Source organism: Hetaerina americana, unplaced genomic scaffold, assembly GCF_022747635.1.
Source record: "Hetaerina americana unplaced genomic scaffold, ioHetAmer1.1.p SCAF_25, whole genome shotgun sequence".
NCBI classification, from domain to species: Eukaryota; Metazoa; Arthropoda; class Insecta; order Odonata; family Calopterygidae; genus Hetaerina; species Hetaerina americana.
This window is the reverse complement of record NW_027286819.1, coordinates 4,794,737-4,815,740: the sequence shown is the minus strand read 5'-3', so window position 1 is coordinate 4,815,740 and position 21,004 is coordinate 4,794,737.

Sequence of the window (21,004 nt, the reverse complement as noted above, 5' to 3'; positions counted from 1 at the left end):
GGCCAACCATCCGACTGGTGGCTCATTATGGCTGGCTTCAGTTGGCGGTGGAACCTCTCCACCATGCCATTTGCTGCGGGGTGATAGGCCGTGGTTCTCAGGTGTCGTGAACCGGTGAGCCCTGCCAACTGCTGGAACAGATGAGATTCAAACTGACGGCCTTGGTCTGTCGTCATCCGGAGTGGAGTGCCGATGCGAGCCACCCAATTCCGAAAGAATTCCTTCGCGATCGTGTCAGCTGTTGCGTCCCTAGTCGGGAACGCCTCTGGCCATCTTGAAAAACGATCGACACACGTCAGGCAATACCGATATCCCGCGGAAACTGGCAAGGGGCCTACAAAGTCGATATGAACATGCTCAAAACGCTGGGTGGACGGCGCAAAACCTGCCACAGGGGACACTGTGTGGCGATGAATCTTCGCTCGCTGGCAGGGAATGGATGCGCGTGTCCATACACAGCAATCCTTGCGCATCGAGGGCCACACGAACCGTTCTGCGACCAACTTGGTGGAAGCCCGTATTCCTGGGTGTGACAAGCATTGCAGCGAGTCAAAGACTGGCTTCCGGAAGGGTTCAGTTACATAAGGGCGGACTGATGGTGTCGACACGTCACAATGTAACTGAAAATCACACTCGGGAATGCGCATCATTTTCAACCGGAGGGAATCGGGCTGTTTGAGCTGGTCATCGTCCGCCTGAGAACGTGCGAGGGCGCGGTAATCGATGGCACCACTCACAGCTTCTACCCTTGAAAGGGCGTCCGCGACTACATTTTCGCTGCCTGACGGATGTCGCTGGGCGATGTAATTTAGATGCCGAAACTGACGCGGGGAACACTTCTGGTTTTTGGGCGAAGGCATAAATCTGGGGTTTATGGTCAGTAAAAATTGCGAATTCACGACCATCGAGCATATGCCGAAAATGTTTAACCGATTCATACACGGCAAGCAGTTCCCTGTCGTACGGGCTGTACTTTTGCTGCGTCGAAGTGAGTCTACGGGTAAAGAATCCGAGTGGCTGCCCACCGTTGCTAGTACTCTGCTGCAAAACCCCGCCCAACGAGGCGTCCGTGAAAAGGCCTAACGGCAGAGAGACGTCTGGGTGCGCGAGAAACGTCGCTTGCGCGGGGGCGTCTTTGCATTCCTTGAACGCATGATTCAAGCCATCATTCCACCGCACAGGTTCATTCCCTTTAACTCCCCCCCTTAGGACATCGTTTAGTGACAGTTGGATTGCCGCAGCCTTTGGTATGAGCCGTCTATAAAAGTTAATCATGCCCAAGAATTGGCGTAGTTTTTTCACAGTTTCCGGGACAGGAAAGCACTTAATCGCATCTATTTTCGCCGTCCTCGGCTTAACCCCGGATGCACTGACACTAGCCTAAGGACACTTCCGTCCTACCTAGCACGCATTTGGCGGAATTTACCAGCCCTCCGCACTCCCGTAAACGCGCAATTAGTTCACGTAGATGGCGCTCGTGTTCTTTAACGTCCATCGAGGCGACTAAAATGTCGTCTAAATAGGCGTCCGAGTGGTCCAAACCCCTTAACACCTCATCGATGAACCTTTGAACTGTTTGGGCTGCATTTCTCAGGCCAAACGGAATGCATGGGAATTCAAAGAGTCCGAATGGCGTGATGATTGCCGCTTTGGAAACGTCGTCGGGGCACACAGGTATTTGATGGTACGAGGTCAATACGCGAAAATACAGTCTTACCGGCCAGATTGTGTGCAAAATCGGCGATATGGGGCTCCGGGTATCGGTCGGGAATGGTCCGCGCGTTGAGACCGCGATAATCCCCGCAGGGGCGCCACTCGCCATCCTTCTTGGGCACCAGATGCAGAGCCGAGGCCCAACAACTGTCGGACCGTACCGCTCTCGAACTCCTTTTTGGCGATGGCGAGCTTATCTGGTGCTAGTCGCCGGGGCTTGCTGGCGACGGGGGGTCCGGACGTCACCTTGATGTGATGCATGGTCGTGTGCCGGGGCACCCTCGGTGTGTCAGCTGGGCGAGTGATCTCAGAGAATTCCGTCAGAATCTCATGGAATCGAGATGGTTCGATTAGTCTTCACCTGCGGGACCGAACATGGCACAATACGACCGCCCGTGCCCAACGACGTTATCCCATCCGTTATTCGCTGCCGGCGGACGTCCACTAAAATGCTGTAAAAGGACAGAAAGGCCACGCCAATGATGGGCCTATCGACATTCGCCACTACGAAGCGCAAACGGAAGTCCCGCTTTAGGCCTAAATTCAAGGCGAAGTCTAACCACCCGTAGGTCTTTATCACACTCCCGTTCGCGGCAAATAGCTGGTAGATAGAAAGTGGCTGTCGTCCCTTCACCAGCGTACGCGGGTAAACGCAAAGATCGGAACCGGTGTCGACCAGGAGTTCTGTCTTCGTCACCGAGTCCACAACATTCAGGCGGCGAGGCTCTGGGCAGCGGGCGTCGGCCGCAATTACGCCCTGCCCTCGGTGTTTTCCGACTTATAGGCGCACGGGGAACGGCACTTAGTCGCGCGAGCACCAAAAGTAACGTGGTACCAGCACCACCTTGCATCTGGAGGCGCTAAAGGGCTGCGGACACGCCGCGGTCGGCTTTTGGAACGTTTCCGTCCACGAAAATCCGGACAAGAAGCGGTTCACGCGGCCACCTGTTGTGTCAGGGCGGCTATCTGCCTTCGAAGTTCCTCCACTTCGGAATGCGGCGTGACAACGCGGCTTCGGCCTTGTCGGCCGAAGCCGCGTTGTCGACGTAGATTGTGAAATTGGGGGGAAGGGAAGTGAGAACCAGGTCTAGGATATCAGAAAGACCTGGGTTCGGAGGGAAATGGGTGGGTAAGGCCGGAGACATGGCGAAGTTATCGGTTTGCTGGAGGCGGCGCAGAGAGTGGCCGCGACTGGAGTTGTTCCTGCAGCCCCAGGCCATGTGTTTGGCGTTGAGGTCACCTCCCAACAAGGAACGGGAAGCTAGTATGGACGAGAGGGCATCCAGATCGGCCTTGCGGGGCTTAAAGCGACTGGGGTGGAAATAGGCGGACCAGATGCCTACTAATCCTTTGGTCATTATACTAATGCCGACCAGTTCCAGGAGATTAGTGTCGGTGGACACAACTGGTCGCAAGGGATGTGCTTTTTGAGGAGGATAGCTACACCGCCTCCCTGGCTATCAGGTCTATCTCGCCGGAAAACCTTGTAGTTGGGGATGAAAAAAGATTGAACAGGTTTCAGCTTAGTTTCCTGCAGTAAAATGACGTCCGGAGAGTGGGTGGCCACAAGATGCTGAAGTTCCGGGACCTTTGGGTGGATGCTGTTGCAATTCCACTGAAGGAAGCGTAGGTGTTGGGGACGGGAAGCTGGATTATAAGCCATTCAGTAGTTGGATGGGACGGGATTAGATCGGTTTCGAGGATGAACATAAGGGATACACTATTGTCGTTGGTAAGGAGGTACGATTTCAGATTTTTCGGGACGGAAGCCGTAGGATTTTGGTTTGGACCGAAATTGAGGTCAGCCTGGGTTGGTATGGGTGGAGCGTAGGTTAAAAGATTGAGGTTGGGTTCATGGCGAGCAGACGACGCAACTGGGTTTGGCCGTGTGTGCCATGTGTTTTGAAGGGGTGGAAAATATGACTGAGGAAGAGTATTAGGTGGGGTAGGGAGAGAACCAATATTGATGGACGCTCGTTTGCAACTTATATTATGCATAATCTCCCCGTGGACCACTCAGCCCCTATAGTATGCGGACCTCCGCAGTTGACGCATTTGGCCGTGAGGTCTTTGATTTGATGCATTCCCTATAGTGGTGGTCACCTGCACACTTCACGCACCTAGGGCTTAGTCTTGTGGGTGTGGCCATATCTCTGGCAGGACATGCATTGAGGTGGGACCGCTGGTTGTCGAAAGGGTTCAATGGTTGTTTTAAGGTGGAGGAGGGATGTCTTAAGGAAATCATCCCTTCTAGGAGACGGACTTGGAAAAGGGGGAGTTCCCTTGGGGGGATGGAGGGGAGTTCTGTCTCCGGATTTGCGGCTCGGATAGCGTTTCTCTCTGCCTGTTGAATGGAATGTCGCGGAAGAATGGAATTCGTTTCTCCATGGAGAAAACGAAATGCGTGCACTTTCACCATCTTCGCGATTACCACGTTACCCCGACCCTAACCCTTTTGGGTAGGATTCTCCCATTTGTGGGGTCCGTCCGCTTTCTCGGAATGATCCTGGACCAAAAGCTGAACTGGCGGGAGCATATCCGCGTGTTACGTGAGAGGTGTCGCCAAACTCTCAACGTTTTAAAGTTTTTAACTCACTCCACATGGGGAGCAGACCGCACCACCATACTTTTATTGTACAGAGGCTTGGTGCGATCCAAACTGGACTATGGTTCCATAGTATATTCTTCAGGGCGAGAGTCTTACTTGAGACCAGTTACATGTGTCCACAATGCTGGGATACGGTTGGCCACCGGGGCATTTAGAACAAGCCCAGTCCCAAGCTTACTTGCAGACGCAGGGGAGCCTCCGTTGGAAACCCGCAGGATGATTTTAATGGGCAACTATGCCTGTAAAATTTTATCAGAGACAATCCACCCTTGTTTTAACATAGTTTTTAACCAACGGTTTTTAGACTTATTTAACAGGCGGAGAAGGGCAACTAGGCCCTTTGCCGTTCGTTTTAATGATTTTATTAATGAGGTAAATTTTACATTTCCTCAAGTATGCCCCGTCTCCTGTGCTAAGTATCCGCTTTGGTTAACGCCAAAGCTGGATATTAAATCCGTCTCATGCACACCGCAAAGCCAAGACGACCGATTCCGAATACCAGCAGCTCTTCAGTGCCGTCCTCTGCTCGCTTTCCGACTTTGTCCCGATTCCAATGGAGAAAGTAAAGGCTGCCATGCGGAATTTGGTTCTGCATCAGTGGGAGGAGGCTTGGCGGTATTTGCAAAATAATTAACTCAGGGCAATAAAACCGGTCGTTTCACCATGGTCCTCTTCCATCCGGAAAACTCGGAGGAAAGAGGTCCTGATTACGCGCCTGAGAATAGGACACTGCCCTCACTCTTTCGTACCTTTTTGCGGAGGTAAAAGAACAGCCCCTCTGCAATGAGTTTCTCCAACCCCTGACCATAAAACATATCCTGACTGAATGTAGAACATACCAAAGGACCAGAGACATGCTTAATATAAGGGGAGACTTAAGTAATATTTTAGGGGATGACTCTGGGTTTATAAATGGAGTCTTAACGTTTTTTAAGGGTAACTGGTTTGATGAGGCAGTGTTAGTTTTTGATCTCATAATTTTAATGCCTTTTGATTTTAACAATTATTTATTTATTTAATCGTATTTATTTATTCCTAATTAAAAAGGAATTGTAGTTTTAGTTTTAATGAGTGGTGCAAAATGACCTTAGTAATCGACGCACCCTTAAAACTACTACTACCGAAGGAGCCCGGCGAAATTCTCGTCGGCGTGAAAGAAGTTCCTCGGAAGGAGCCGGTTATTTGCCTGGGCGTAATCCTCGACTAACGTCTCCCCATGCATCGCCACACGACGAGGGCATTGCGGCATACAGCCGTCATATCGCGCCAATCCTCGGCAACCCGAACCTCCCGCTTCGCAGACGACTTCACCTGTTCGCGGGTGTCTTGCGTCCGATCCTCGCATATGCGGCTCCCGCGTGGAGCGCCCTTATGCGATACGATGCAAGACACCATGGAAGTCGCGGATATAATAACCTGCGGGCAACACTCCGTCTTGGGTTTAGGCCCGGAAATGCGGCGCTCTGGGAAATAGCCGGCATTCACCCTCTGCAGGACGAGTTTCGGGAGCGGGCCCAGTGCTTCTGACGCGGTGCTTCATCCTCATCCCACTGAGAAATCCGCGGCATCACCGATGTCATGGTTCTCCCGTGGGATAAACATCCACGTCCTAGCGCCAGCATCGGGCAAGAGGAAGACCAGCCGCCGAGGAAACGGCGGAAAATTATCGGCCCTTTCGGAGCCATATGCTCCGAAATGGTACGATAGTGGTGGGGTCTTTCGGGACCTCGCGCATCGCCGAGAGAAGCAATTTTCGGTGTGCTTATCCGGCCATTGATCTTTCCTGATCTGCGAATTGTACAACACCAGTTAAGGACGATTACACGCTCCATCAATCTACTGCTTGGAATCTTACGTCAGCAGTGGATAGGAGCCCAGCTCTTCCTGCTCTTGCCATGGCGGCTCCCACGTCGCCTGGTGCATCCCGTCCCGGATCTCCGGTTGATAGCGACGGATTCGTCTTCCCCAGGAGGACAATTTAAGTCCTCACCCCCGTTTTCAAGGAGACCCGGTTAAACCCTCTCGGCCAGGCGTTCGTCGGCCGTTCCCGCCTTTGAGCGACGCCGCTCAGAAGCGAGCTCGTACGTCGCTCGTTGGGTACGTGCCCGTACCCACGAGCAATTCCTTTTCGGTGCTCGCACCAGCGACCGATTCATCTGAATCGGTCGCGATGTTCACGGACTCAGCAACGGCTTCACGCGGGCTACGGCACAGGCTCCGGGTGAAGCCGTTCTGCCACCGCGCCCCAGTCGCGGTGCCCGTCCTCCACTCGTCGTGTACGATGTCGAGGACTTACGCGCGTTCCGCGACATGATCCGGACGTCGGTCTCGGATCAGTCGTTCACCGTGGCGTACGGCAACTCATCTGCTCGGGTATAAACCAGGACCATGAAAGATTTCCGGTCCCTGCGCGCTACGATCTCGGCTGCTGACGCGCAATGTCCACCTGGGGCGTAGGCGAGGAAAAGACGACGTCCTTTATGTTACTGGGGTTGTCCTTCCTCCATCGGATCGAGGATCTTCTCGAAGATTTACGGTCCATGGGGATTGACGCACGGCGAGGACGCCAGTTGACTGCTGAAGGGAAACCGATCGGCCTCTTCGTGGTCGCCATCGCCACGTCTGAGGCCTGGCCCATTTCCTCGATCAAGGTATTCCGTAGCGTGGGAAATTGCATCGCCTCCGTGCGCTTGTACGTTTACCGGGACCCGTAGATCTGCCACCGCTGCTCCCGCTTCGGCCACGGCAGCTTCTTTTGCTCGGCCTCACCTCGCTGCCGGCGCTGCTCCGAGGCCCATTGCCCGCAGGAGTGTCTCCGGACGGGCGCCGAGAAATGCCCGAGCTGTGGTGCGAGCTTTTTCGCCACTGCGAAAAGTGGAAAATAGAGGAGCGTCGCGAAGATAGGTCCTCGCGAAAACGCCGCGGACGTCGCGGGAAAGGTGTCGCCAATCCACCTGGCGGAAAAGCTGCATCACCTGTTGCATCTTCCAACGTTGCGGCAAAGAAGACTCCATCCCTAGGAGCCACAAACGCCTGGCGAGGAGGAGACGCATCTCGCGCCCCGGCACCACAGCGCCCTGCACAACGTCCGGGCCTCGGTGTGAACTTCCCGGTGCTGCCGACACCAGCTACGAGCATCTCGGAGACGGCCGCTTCGCTTCGCGTTCCACTACGCGAGCGCCGACGTCTCCAAGCATCGGCGCCCCAGCAGCCATCGGCCTTTTCGGGGGCCATGTCCGACTGTTGATGCCGCCGACGGGGACGCACTGCTCAGCAGCCGAGATGGTGGCTAGCGTTCCGGGAACGCTGGCCAACATCTCGGCTGCTCTGCAGTCGCAGCTCCAGGTGCTCTCTACGGCGCTGCAGCAGCTGCCTTCTCTTCTTGCGGCCCGTCATGGATAATTCCTTGACGAGACGCCGCAACATCGTCATCGCGTCGTGGAACGTGGGCGGCGCAGTGGCGTGGAAGACGCTGGAGCTCTTTGCATTTCTGTCTCGGCAGAGGTGCGAGGTTGCTCTGCTACAGGAGTTGTTCCTGGGACCAGGGGATTGGTGGACTGGGCTTTCGCGACGACCGTTCGCTCCGAGGAGGAACGGCGATCCTGATTGCGGAACGCCTGCGTGCACAGCGTTTCCCGCTACGGCCGTTTCTTTCAACGGAAGCCACTGCCATAGACCTGGAGTGCGGCGAGGGACCTCTTCGCCTTGCTTCGGTCTACATTTCACCGAAGGCGATGATTCGCACGGACGAACTCGCGTCGATATTCCCGGAATCGACTTCTGCAATCGTCGAGGGGGACTTCAACGCGAAGCATCCGGACTGGCATTCCCGGATAGGAAACGCCCGGGGATTGCGGTTGCCGAGGTATCCAACAAACCCACGCCAGGTAACCAGCTGCCTTAGGTAGATCGATTTTCCGCAGTCTGGGGATTAGGGGTATCACTATACGCTTTTCCTGGCCTGGGTGGTGAGTTGCACTGTGTTGCCCGATGTGTCTATTAGTACTCCTTAGTATTTGTGCGATTTGGTTACTGTGGTCACTGACTTGCTGAGGTTAATTTGAACGCCGAATTCATTTTCTAAGTATTGAATGATTATGAAAGGGCAGAATCTTTTGACCGAATAGAAGAGCCAGTCGTCTAGGTAGCAAATGATATTTATGTTGAACACTTAACTTGTATGTGCAGCACAATCTTCTGCCCGACGTTGGAGGATTGCCGGGGAAAAGGCGTGTCCCATTGGCAATCTCGTGAATGCCCTTGCTGAATGAATGTTTTCCCCCGTATTTAATGCCGTAAAACTTCCAGTGCCGACAGTTTATTTGTAATTGATTAAAGGCGCTAGCCAAGTCCAGTTTGGCGAGATACGCGTTCCGGGGAATGTTTGCTATTGCTTTGCCCGGGCCCAACAAGGAGAATTCCGGAGTGATATAGTATTCCGTCCTCGGGGAAAGATCATATATTAACCGGGCCCCGCCACTAGATTTAGGGATAAGGAAACACTTGAACGCACATTTCACCCTCTAAGGCACAATGATGCCTGCTTCGCGGAGGCCGTCTAGATAAATCGTCATGTTGGGAGTCACTGGTGTGTTTCTAGTCACGTAAGGCGCGAAACGTTGTTTGGGTAGTGCGGCACCCACTCTCGAAATCTGTATTATTAGACTTTCCGTACTCACGGGGTTTGATTGGAAGGACTCTGGGTACCGTGTCAGGGGTGACCTCTAGCTCCTGGAAGATTTCTTCTAAGTCCTCCGGCAGTGCCTCTTCCGGGTTGTCCGGGATGTTGATCTGCGCCGAGTTTGTTCACCTGTTGTTCGGGACGAGCCAGATTCCGGCGTCGGAGTCGTCTCCGGGCTCCGACTGTTGTTCTTCCGAGTCGTCTCCTCGTCCCGAATCACTGTCCTCCGCCGAGAGGGGATCTGTGTCTTGGGGCTCCCCTGAGTCCACCCACCGGAGCAGGGCGTCCTCAGCCATGGAGAGATCTCGCTCCATGATCTGCGCGACGGGGCACTTAAGAGCGTTGCTGCTGTTGTCGCCTTGGCCTGCCGGTTCCCCGGCCCCTGCCGGGGTGTCGCCGAAACGGCTGGGGCTGCTCCGCAACTGGTGGTTGGACTGCGCGCTGCCGTGGTTGTTGCGGCTGAAAGCCCGGAGGCAGCTGGAGGACTTCGGCTGGTACTGTTGGGGTTAGCCGCAAAGCCTCGGGCCACCCGTATGTTGCTACTGTCAGCAGTAGTCGGGCCCTGTTGTATAGAACGTTCTGTAACTGCTCTGATAATTGTTCAAATTCTGCTCCTACATGCAGGACAAACTCAATCTCGTGCACATCTCGTGGCTTTAGGCTCACTGAATTAATGTTCTTTTTCAACAGGATAAGGAGCTGGAGTAACTCAGCATGTCCGGGCGTGTCCAGTCCTGGTGGCGGGTTGGCCGCATGCCTTTGTGGATCTGTGCTCGACTCTCTTCATTCACGGGCCCCATATCTCCTTTCCCCATTCCCAACTCAATCAACTCGTGGGAGACTAATGTTACGTTATTTTTATTTGGCACTGGTGACAAGATCTCCGTCTCTAACGGGCTTGATTCCTATAAGTCTAACGCATCCTGAATATCGCCTTTATCCCGTAAAAACCCTGTTTTTTCTTCACTCAGAAAATCAAACTCGGGAAGGCTTGAGCTACTAATGTCTCGGTTGGCGTCATCTCTCGTCATCGAAAGGACGGATTCCTTTTTAAAGGGCAGTACGTTATTCTCTTGCGTAATCCTGTTCTTTGAGCTCTTTTGGTTCGAATCTAAGTACGTTTCTCTACCCTCACTCATCTTCAGTTTTCTATCTTGGAAGGACACTTCTCCCATAGCGTGCCATGAAGTCGAGTCCTAGGATGCCATCGTAATTTACGTTTCCGAGATCTAAAATCAAGGTGTGCGGGTATAGGTTCCCAGTTATAACAAAAGGTATTGTACATTGCCCTACGACCGCTAATGGGTGGCCGGAAGCACTTCTTACTCTAGAATGGTACCTGGATACTTCACATTGGGGAAGAGGATAATTCTTTTCATTCAAGATAGTGACCGCCGCTCCCGTGTCCACTAACAAATGAAATACTCTGCCTAAGATTTTCACGGGGACGGTCCAGCCCGCTTCTGGCTTAACAGCTCAAACGACGTCTCCCCCGACCGATTGGTCGGGGCAGGAGAGTTTCCCGGCCCTGTCCTAGACCCTTCAGTCGGACATCGGATAGGAAAATGACCCATTTTCCCGCATTTCCCACAAAGCAGCAAGGGGCAATTTCGAGGGATATGGGTGCTCTCGCCGCACTTATAGCATTCGCGAGAGGAATCTTCCTTTGCCCGACAGTAGCACGCAATATGCCCAGCCAGTCCGCAACGATAGGTGCGTAGAGAAGAATTAATTCTTTGATTTCCTTGGTAGTCCCTGTGACTCCTCCCAGCCAATGGGCTGACCTGAGGGCGCTCGGAACTATTTAAAGAGATATTCAAAGTTCCGTTTTGCTTCTGTGACGCTAGTTGCTGCGCTAGATTTATCTACCACTCGTGAGGAGAGTTGAACTGAAGTGCTTGTACCGAATTTTGAAGGCTCTGGTAATTTCTCACGCTTGCCTCTTCCATGGTCGCATACGCTTCCGCTTCGACAATTCCTTTGGGATTACCAACCAGCACAAATATTTCTATTTCCTCCCTTAATCCTATGAGAAACTGTGCTAATAATCGGTTCTCCATCATAAGTTTGGAGTTTTCGGACAGTGAATCCCTCATTGCCTCTCGTAATTTATTCCCCAAGTTCCTCAATCTAATGGAAAACTCCGTGACACTATCAAGTGGCTTTTGCATGCAGGTAGTGAACATTCTTTCTAGCATGAAGGGAGATATTTTTACATTAAATCTCTGTTTTAAGGCAAGTGAAAAATTTTCATAAGAATCCACTATATGCGGATTGGCCGAAACGAAGTCAGCCGCCGTCCCACTCAGCCGTAGACGCGCGAACCCCGAGCGTTTGCTTTTCGTTCCAACCACTTAAATGGCTTAAAATGCGTATACTCTCTAGAAATTTGTCCACACTAACTTCGTCCTCCCCGCTGAAGTTGGGAATGAAATGAATTTGGCCGCCTTTGGAGGGATAGTTCGGCGCACTAGGCGGATTACCCATGCAATTACTGTGAGTGCGAAAATTGCCTGCATTCGGTTTCTCATTCCCAGTAATGTATTTACCGTGTATGTAAAATCAATTAAATTACCAATCAATTAAATGTTTCTCAGTACTTCCATCGTATAACTCCCATAGTGAAGCCCCTCGAGCATTACACCTCCCTACGCTCGAGCTCAACCAATCCATTTTGAGGGTGTTGCTATAATAATGAATTACTTACGACGATACCTTCCTCTAGACGCTCTTCGTGGGTGGGACAAATTAGTAGACTCATTCCTTATGGGAAATTCATAAGTCAAGCTATGCGAGTGGGGAAAACGTATGGTCTACACAGCATTTAAACTGAATAATGAACAAAAAAGTATTGCCCCGCCCCACCCCACACCTGACACCAGTTATGTCGCAGCGGGCGCTTGGCGACATAAGGCCGAATAATTAGGCCGAAATACCAAGGAACATTATATATAGTCTCCCCAAAACAAGGCACATTGTACAAAAAATAAGATATCACTTACGTTCTACGATGAGAGAGAGAGATCCGAGCACCCGGATGGGATCACTATTAGAAGATGGCACGAATGGGCGACAGCGGAACGGTGGTAGACGCGGGCACAGTGAATGCTACCCTAATTGTCGTCCACGGTGCGGAGCAGGACCGGTGGTGGAGATGAGGAAGCGAGAAACGCGGGCACGGTGAACGTGTCCCCAGGCGGAGGCTTCGTTTCTCGAGGACGGATGGGTGATGGTCTGATCGTCTAGCCGAAGTCACGGCGAGCGTAACAAGCCTCGTGCTAGACGCGGTCACGACAGGCGTGGCCCAACTGACCCTGATGTCTTGCCGACAGCCGAATTTATTCCCGCTCCTGGGCATGACCCTTGTCATCTGACGTGCGCAGCCAGGAGTCATACTCAGGGAAGCAAGGCTTTCCCGGCCCTCGGTACTGATAACGAAACTAGTCATGCCCCTGCGGAGTCATGCCCGGTATCTAGTTTCCACGAATTAGATGATGCGTAAGGTGCCTATCACGAAGGTATCGCGAAAGCATACCCTCGCTGTGTTCGGGAAAGGGGAGTCGGCGCCTGCGTCGGCTTCCCCAGACCCGGGGACGGCGAAACCAAAGGAGACCGCAGGCAACGTACCTGCCACAGAACCGGATCCAGGACCATCGGTGTCACAGGATAGCTCCAGCCGCCCTTTTCAGGACCAAATTGGAGTTGATCAGCAAGGTCGCAAGACCACCAAGAGGAAGAAGGAACCGAGAAAAACGGTGTTGCCGGTTTCCACGCAACCAACTTTGTCTTCGGCGCTCCCAGGTGATGAGAAGGGAGCTGCCAGAGCCCTGGACTCGGGCGACGGTTTTACCGTCGTCAGCACAAAGAAAAAGACGTCAACGTCTACGGACGACGCCATCCCGACGCCCGCTGCCACCGAAGGACCACCAACGGTGATAAAAAGGAAGACGCCTCCCATAGTGCTGTATGGCGTCACGGACGCCCAGGGGCTCATCCAGCGCCTGGAAAAGGAACTCGGGGACGAGTATGGATTAGAGGTCAGGCGATCTTCCATCCGACTTGTCACCGAGACCATCGAGGGTCACCGAAAGGCGACCGTGGTACTGGATTCCTTGAGGATCTAATACCACACTCAGCTTATTGAGAGAATTCCCGGGGTGAAGCTTTTCATCAAGGGCGTATCTCGGTGGTTCAGCGACGACAAATTGACTGCGGCCCTTCAGTCACTTGGTTACGTCGTCAGAAGCCTTCGTCGCCTGACGGTCATGGAGGCCGGGAAACCGGTCGCCAAAATCCTCAAGGAGATCCTCGCTGGTGTGCCGCGGTGACAGTCCACGGATGGTGAATGACGTCTTCTCCTCGCCGATTCCCCAGGTGGACATCTGTGCGTCCGCCGCCGATAAGGCCGAACGCAGAGATTTAAAGTCCTCCAAGGTACGGGTTGGAACCCGCGCCGAGGACTCGCCGTAGGAGATCGAAAATGTCTGATCCGATACATTCGATCGGATCAGATCTCGGAACGCCTTCACACCCTCTACGTCGTAGACGAGAAGAGGGCGGGAGCCGCGAGCAGGACGTGGAGGTGAAGAAGCGGCGCTCGTGCCCGTATAAGGGGTAGGTCCTTCTTTCATGGATTCCGGGACCGGTTCCGAAGCTTGTCTCCGGGGCGATGGCCGCAAAGGAGTTCGTCGGCAAGGCGACGAAGTCTTCCGCTGAAGTACGAGGTCGCTTGAGAGCTACGTCGCTCAAAGATGTGAATGGCCTGCGGGTTCCGGCCCTGAAAGCTGTCGGCTCAAAGACGAGCGAAAAGTCGCGAGTTCCTTCGCGGCGTGATAAATCCTTCGGCGTCAAACGGGGATCTGGGACGGGAAGCACCAGGCGCCGAGGCGGCCGCCATGGCGAGTAGTCGCGTGGGCTGTGGCCCGGAGGTCAGGTCCACCGAACATGCTGAAGCCGCGGCTCCAATGCAGAACTGGTGGATGCTGGATGTCTCGGAGTGCTTGATGGTACGAAAATCAGGATCAGAAAAGAGCGAAAATTCAAAAAAATTCCATTCGGCAATATTGTCAGTCTCGTAGACGGACCCCGTCACTCCGGTCGGGGCTCCACTGTGTTGCCTTCCGAGCCGCCTAGGCTTCTAAGGCAGGGCGTCGTCTTCTGCGTTGTCACGGCGTTCTGGCGATCCCTGCTACTGAAGCCTAGGCCTCTTCTTCGCTTGGAGGGCATTTTGGCGATCCAGGCTCGCAATGGGGCGCTTATAGCGGTCCCACGTTGAAACCTGGATCTCTCCGAGGCGTCCGATGGTGGCGACGTCTGAATCCGCAGCCCTCTCGAAGAATCTTCGAGACAGCTCAGGAAGATGGACGTTTAGAGGTTCCATGTTCCCGTCCTGGTGCATCTCTTCCTCGCGGGCGTAGCGCCCGCATCCAAATATGCACCGTAGCGCAGATTTCTGCACCATTTGGATGAGAGCGAGGGTAGACTTCGGCACTCTTGACCATACCGGCGCTGCGTACGTGATGACAGGCAACACGCACGCTCGGTAAAGTCAACGCTTCGTTTCCGAGCTCAGGACCCCCAGACGAATAATCGGCCGAAGCCGGTTAAGCGCCGCGAAGGCCTTCCCTCGGACACGTCGCGCTTGGGCGTTCCAAAGGAGTTTCCGGTCCATCAGCACTCCGAAGTAGAGAACCTCGGATTCTTACGGAAGGGTGACTCCATTCACCGACAGCTCCTCTTCTGTCGGCGCTCCTCTGTCGGTATGGAAGCCGATTGCCTTGGTTTTCCCGGTATTGACTGCAAACCGCCAGCGACGATACCACGAAAGTAGCTCGTCGACGACGATCTGCAGCCTCTCCACGGCGAAGGATTTTCGCCGGGTGCTGCACAGGAGCGCCGCGTCGTCCGCGTATAGTGAATGGACCTTGTGCCTCCCATGACTCCCGAGAATGTAATGGGAAAATATCCTGAATAATACTGGCCCAAGAGGCGAACCCTGGGGGACACCAGCGGAGATCCGGTGCACCCCAGAGAACGAGTCAGGCCATGAAACGACGAAGGTCCTGTCTCTTAGGTAGAAGCGGATCACCTCGACGATCCACGTCGGGAAGTGGAGTCTCCGCATTTTCAACAGCAATGCCTGGTGCCAGACGCGATCAAACGCCTTGCAAACATCGAAAAATGCACCTGCCACCGACATCCTCCTATTGAAGGCGTCCGTGGTTCTCACCAGCTGATGAACCGTGGAATGCCGCTCGCGGAAGCCGAACTGCTCATCCGGGAGGATGTCAGCCTCTCGGACGAAACCTATTATCGGCTCCAGCAGAAGTCTCGTACATCTTCCCAAATCCGTCAAGTAAAGAAATGGGCCGGAAGTCTCCGCGCCCCACCTCCGGCCTCGACGTCTTCGGGAGACATACGATCCTCGCTCTCTTCCAAGTGGTCGGGAAATAGGAATTCCTGACGCAGCCGTTGAAGTTGTCATTTCCCGGGGCTTTCCTCTTGCGTAGGAAGTGTATCGTGCCCAGAACGTCCTCCTTCCGGAACTGGGGAACAGCCTCGGCATCTTCAGGAGCGGCATTCACCGCTTCCTCCGACACCGCGATCTCCTCGATGGCCGCCGAATCCGCGTTCCCGGGCTTAGGACTGAAGGTGCCCTCGAGATAAGTCGCAAGCATTTCTGCCTTCGCCCCGGGAGATGTCGCCACCTCATCACCGCAGACGACGATGGAGTCCAGTCGCTGGCTTCCTCGCAGCTTCCTGCAAATCTTCCAGATCTCTTCCATTTCCTCCGCGCCATCCTCCCGCAGGTGCGCCTCCCAATGGTCCGAGTGGACTTCCTGGAGAGCGCAGCGGACTTCCCGGTCAAGCGTATGTAGCTGCTGCCGAAGGTCATCGGTCCTGTACCGCTGCCAAAGAGCGTGAAGAAGCTCAGGGATGGTACACTTCTTATAGAGACCCTGAACGATACACAGAGCGAAAAACTGCTAGCTATGGGAATGCTCCATGATATTCCGATAAAGGTGGAGGTGCACCGCACTCTTAACACCTGTCGGGGAGTCATCAGTCACTACGACCTCCTATACGTGGACATGGAAGAAATCAAGAGAGAAATGTTCTCTCAGGGAGTGACTGATTGTCGTCGACTCACCACAAGGCGCAACGGAGAAAACGTAAACAGCACCTCCGTGATCTTGACGTTTGCGCGTGATAGACTACCCGACAAGGTGTTTGTGGGCTATGAATCGGTACCAGTGAGGCCATTCATCCCGAATCCCATGCGTTGTTTCAAATGCCAACGGTTCGGCCATGTCGCGTCGCGCTGCGAGGGCAAGGCCACCTGCCCGCGCTGTGGCAAAGACGCGCACGAGGACAAAGAGTGCTCTTCGGAACCTCTTTGTGTCAATTGCGAGGGTACCCACCCAGTGTACTCTCGTGATTGCCCGAAGATGAAAGAAGAGAGGAAAGTCATGGAGATAAAAACACTGGAAAAAATCCCATATGCGGAAGCGAGGAGAAAATACAGGGCGCTAATCGCTCCAACTTTCTCCCGGTCCCCCCCGCGGGTAGGGGGATAGAGAATACTCCCGCAGTATCCCTGCTTGTCGTAAGAGGCGACTAAAAGGGCGGGGAGAAAACCCCGAAAACAAACCCCAAGCCAGCAAGGGATGCGTCCGGACAGTGCTGTGGATCCACTGTCTGTGAGCGGCCATACCATCTGGCCTGCGATCCGCCCAGGTGTTTGCCGTGCCTGGAGACCCGTAAGGGAGAGAAGGGGATCCTGGAGGGTGATCTCTCTGGTTCCCAGCAGGGTGTCGGATGCCCTGTATGGACCGGGGAGTGATACCCCTCTTCGGCCCCGGATTTCGTGTAAACGGGAGGCCGGGAGCTAGCCACTCCCGGTCAATCGGCTTCCGTCGCGTTTTCGCTCCGGTGGCGAGTGCCAAGGTTGTGGGGGTCTGCGTAGGGAGGTCGGAGATGTAAGGGTTTTGGTGGGCCCTTGCACCGAAGATCCACCCCGAAACAGACAACCACTCCAGAAGCGCTATATCCCTCGAGTTAGCCCTGGCGACCGCTCCGGTTTGGCGGAGTGGCGTCCCAAATGTGTGGCTCCGTGGTGGGTGGGGAGGCCGAGGGACGAATCATTTACTATTATGGAGGAAAAACCCTTTCCACCACTAAAAAGATCCCGTCCGGACACCGGCGGGGGAGAAAAGTGTATTGGCGCATGTAAGCGCTATTTAATTATGTCGTGCATAAAGGAAGGTGAAACCTAGAAAAAGGTTTCTCCTTTCTTAATTCGCAGAGTGTTGTCACAGATTGTGCCTGGGGACCCAAAGAGCGTGAAGAAGCTCCGGGATGGTACACTTCTTATAGAGACCCTGAACGATACACAAAGTGAAAAACTGCTTGCTATGGGAATGCTCCATGACATTCCGATTAAGGTGGAGGTGCACCGCACTCTTAACACCTGTCGGGGAGTCATCAGTCACTACGACCTCCTATACGTGGACATCGAAGAAATCAAGAGAGAAATGTTCTCTCAGGGAGTGACTGATTGTCGTCGACTCACCACAAGGCGCAACGGAGAAAACGTAAACAGCACCTCCGTGATCTTGACGTTTGCGCGTGATAGACTACCCGACAAGGTGTTTGTGGGCTATGAATCGGTACCAGTGAGGCCATTCATCCCAAATCCCGTGCGTTGTTTCAAATGCCAACGGTTCGGCCATGTCGCGTCGCGCTGCGAGGGCAAGGCCACCTGCCCGCGCTGTGGCAAAGACGCGCACGAGGATAAAGAGTGCTCTTCGGAACCTCTTTGTGTCAATTGCGAGGGTACACACCCAGTGTACTCTCGTGATTGCCCGAAGATGAAAGAAGAGAGGAAAGTCATGGAGATAAAAACACTGGAAAAAATCCCATATGCGGAAGCGAGGAGAAAATACAGGGCGCTAATCGCCCCAACTTTCTCCCGGTCCTTTGCTTCCGTTGCAACCACGCCATGTGTAAAGTGTACCATCGCCACGCAGACGGAGATACCGAAAGAATCCCCAATGGAAAACACGCAAGTGCCTAAACCCAAAAGGGTGAAGGATGGAAAGAGTAAGGTGGACAAGGAGCCACCTACTCCTGTGGGCCCTTCAAAGAAGAGCCCACTAAAAACCACCAAAGGGAACACGCCAAAAGGGCGTGAGAATACACCTTCCCCGCCGCCTCCAGTGAAGCCAAAGAAGCCGGAGGTAATTGAAGAGGACCAGAGTATCTCTGATACAGAGGTCTTCGCAAACGAGTGGAAGAGGAAACATCGCTTCAAGCGATAACCTCAATAGAGTTGGTCATCTCCCTTTTTAGTCAACTTATTTATATATTTATTTATTTATTTATTTTAATTTAACATTTTAAATGTGTTCCATTCTGCAGTGGAACTGCAATGGTTTTTATCGGCACAAGGAGGAGCTGGCCATTTTAATCCAAGATTTTCAACCCTCTTGTATTTGTCTCCAAGAGACCCATTTTAAGGCTGAAGATAAGGGTATTCTGAAGGGGTTCACTGTTTTTAGAATGGATGACCTAAGTGGCCAGCGAGCCCAAGGGGGAGTAGCAGTTGCGGCCCGTGAGGCCCTTTACACCTCGCGAGTCCAACTGAACTCTCCATTCCAGGCCGTCGCTGTCACGGTGCACACCCCTGAGAGGATGACGTTATGCAACGTGTATCTGCCAGAGGGTGCACCGGTGACTCGCCTGAACCTTGAAGCCCTTGTCCACCAGCTTCCTCAGCCGTTCATTTTGATGGGAGATTTTAATGCCCATGATCCTCTCTGGGGAGGGCCAGAAACCCAAAGTAATAGGAGAGGTCGAATCTTATCCAACTTTATTGAGGATTTTAACCTGTTTTATAAAATAGCGGTGAAAAAACCCCTTTAACAGCTTCAATTGGGAATTCTCATCAACAGATCTTTGTTTATGCTCGAGAAGTCTAGCCCCAAAGCTGAAAATGTCCACCCACAACGATCTCTGTAGGAGTGACCATTTTCCTCTTCTACTCGTTAAAAAAGACTCTTCGCACACCATTTCAAAACCTCCGGAAAAGTGGCGTATTAACCGTGCGGACTGGCCACTTTTCAAGCGTACGTTTACATATAAACACGACGCAAGTTTCGACGCGTTGCACAACGTCAATAAACTAAGTTCAACGCTGTTGGCGGCAGCTACCAAAAGTATCCCTCGTACGTCCGGGAATATTAATCGAGCTCCTGTCCCTTGGTGGAACGGGGAATGCGACCGGGCGATTCGGGCGAGGAAAAAAGCATTGAATATTTTTAGAAAATATCCCACGGCAAATAATCTGGCATCGTACCGCCGCCTGAGAGCGCGAGCTCGAAGGGCCGTGAAGGAGGCCAAGAGGGCTTCCTGGATAGAATGTCTCTACCATCAACCATCGCACGCCACTTGGTCAGGTATGGGACAAAGTCAAGAAAATCTCCGGGTCCAAGGGCTCATTTGTCATCTCGCCATTGCTTGTTGCTGGCCGGGTGGTTAATTCACCTGCCGAAATAAGCAACATATTTGCCAGTCAGTTCGCGGCCAATAGCAGTGACGAGGGCTATGCTGCGGACTTTGCGGACATGAAGAACCGATGCGAGAGAGTCCCTCTCCATTTTAGTGCAGGTCCTACATCTGAATATTACAATGAGCCTTTCACGCCCTGGGAGCTTAAATCTGCCATCGAAGACTCCCATTACTCCTCACCAGGGGTGGACGAAATCCACAACGCTTTTCTCCAGAACATTCCTCAAACTGCGATTGGGGAGGTCCTAAATACCCTCAACCAACTTTGGAACGAGGGCAGTTTTCCAAATGCCTGGCGAGAGTCCATCGTGATACCAATCCCAAAACAGGGCAAGGACAAAAATGACCCGAACAACTACCGTCCCATATCTCTCACCAGCTGCCTGTGCAAGGTGATGGAACGGATGGTAAACCGACGTCTCATGTGGTGCTTGGAGAGTCGACACCTGCTCTCCGACGCTCAGTGCGGCTTTCGGCGTGGCAGGTCCACGACAGACCATCTGGTTCGCACTGAGAACTTCATCCAGGAAGCCTTTCTCCAACGTCAACACGTCATAGCAGTCTTCTTCGACCTGGAGAAGGCCTATGATAGTGTGTGGCGATGGAGAATCCTCAACACGCTCCACAAGTGGGGATTTAGAGGCAACATGGCCCTATTTATCAGAAATTTTTTAACCAACCGCCTTTTTAAAGTAAGGACTGGGAAGCACTTTTCCCGATCTTTTACACAGGAGAACGGGGTACCCCAGGGTTCAGTACTGAGCGTGACGTTATTTGCCATCGCCATCAACGACGTGGTGGAATGCATCAATGCCCCGGTGATGGCATCGCTCTATGTGGACGACCTAGCCATATTTTGCCGGTCGACACGACTGCCAAACGCTTCCAGGCAAGCCCAGGTGACTCTAAACAAACTGGGAGAGTGGTCGCGAAAGAACGGATTTCGTTTCTCCATGGAGAAAACGAAATGCGTGCACTTTCACCGTCTTCGCGGTTACCACGTTACCCCGACCATAACCCTGTTGGGTAGGATTCTTCCATTTGTGGAGTCCGTCCGCTTTCTCGGCATGATCCTGGACCAAAAGCTGAACTGGCGGGAGCATATCCGCGTGTTACGTGAGAGGTGTCGCCAAACCCTCAACGTTTTAAAGTTTTTAACTCACTCCACTTGGGGAGCAGACCGCACCAGCATGCTTTTATTGTACAGAGGCTTGGTGCGATCCAAACTGGACTATGGTTCCATAGTGTATTCCTCAGGACGAGAGTCTTACTTGAGACCACTTACATGTGTCCACAATGCTGGGATACGGTTGGCCACCGGGGCATTTAGAACAAGCCCAGTCCCAAGCTTACTTGCAGACGCAGGGGAGCCTCCGTTGGAAACCCGCAGGATGATTTTAATGGGCAACTATGCCTGTAAAATTTTATCAGAG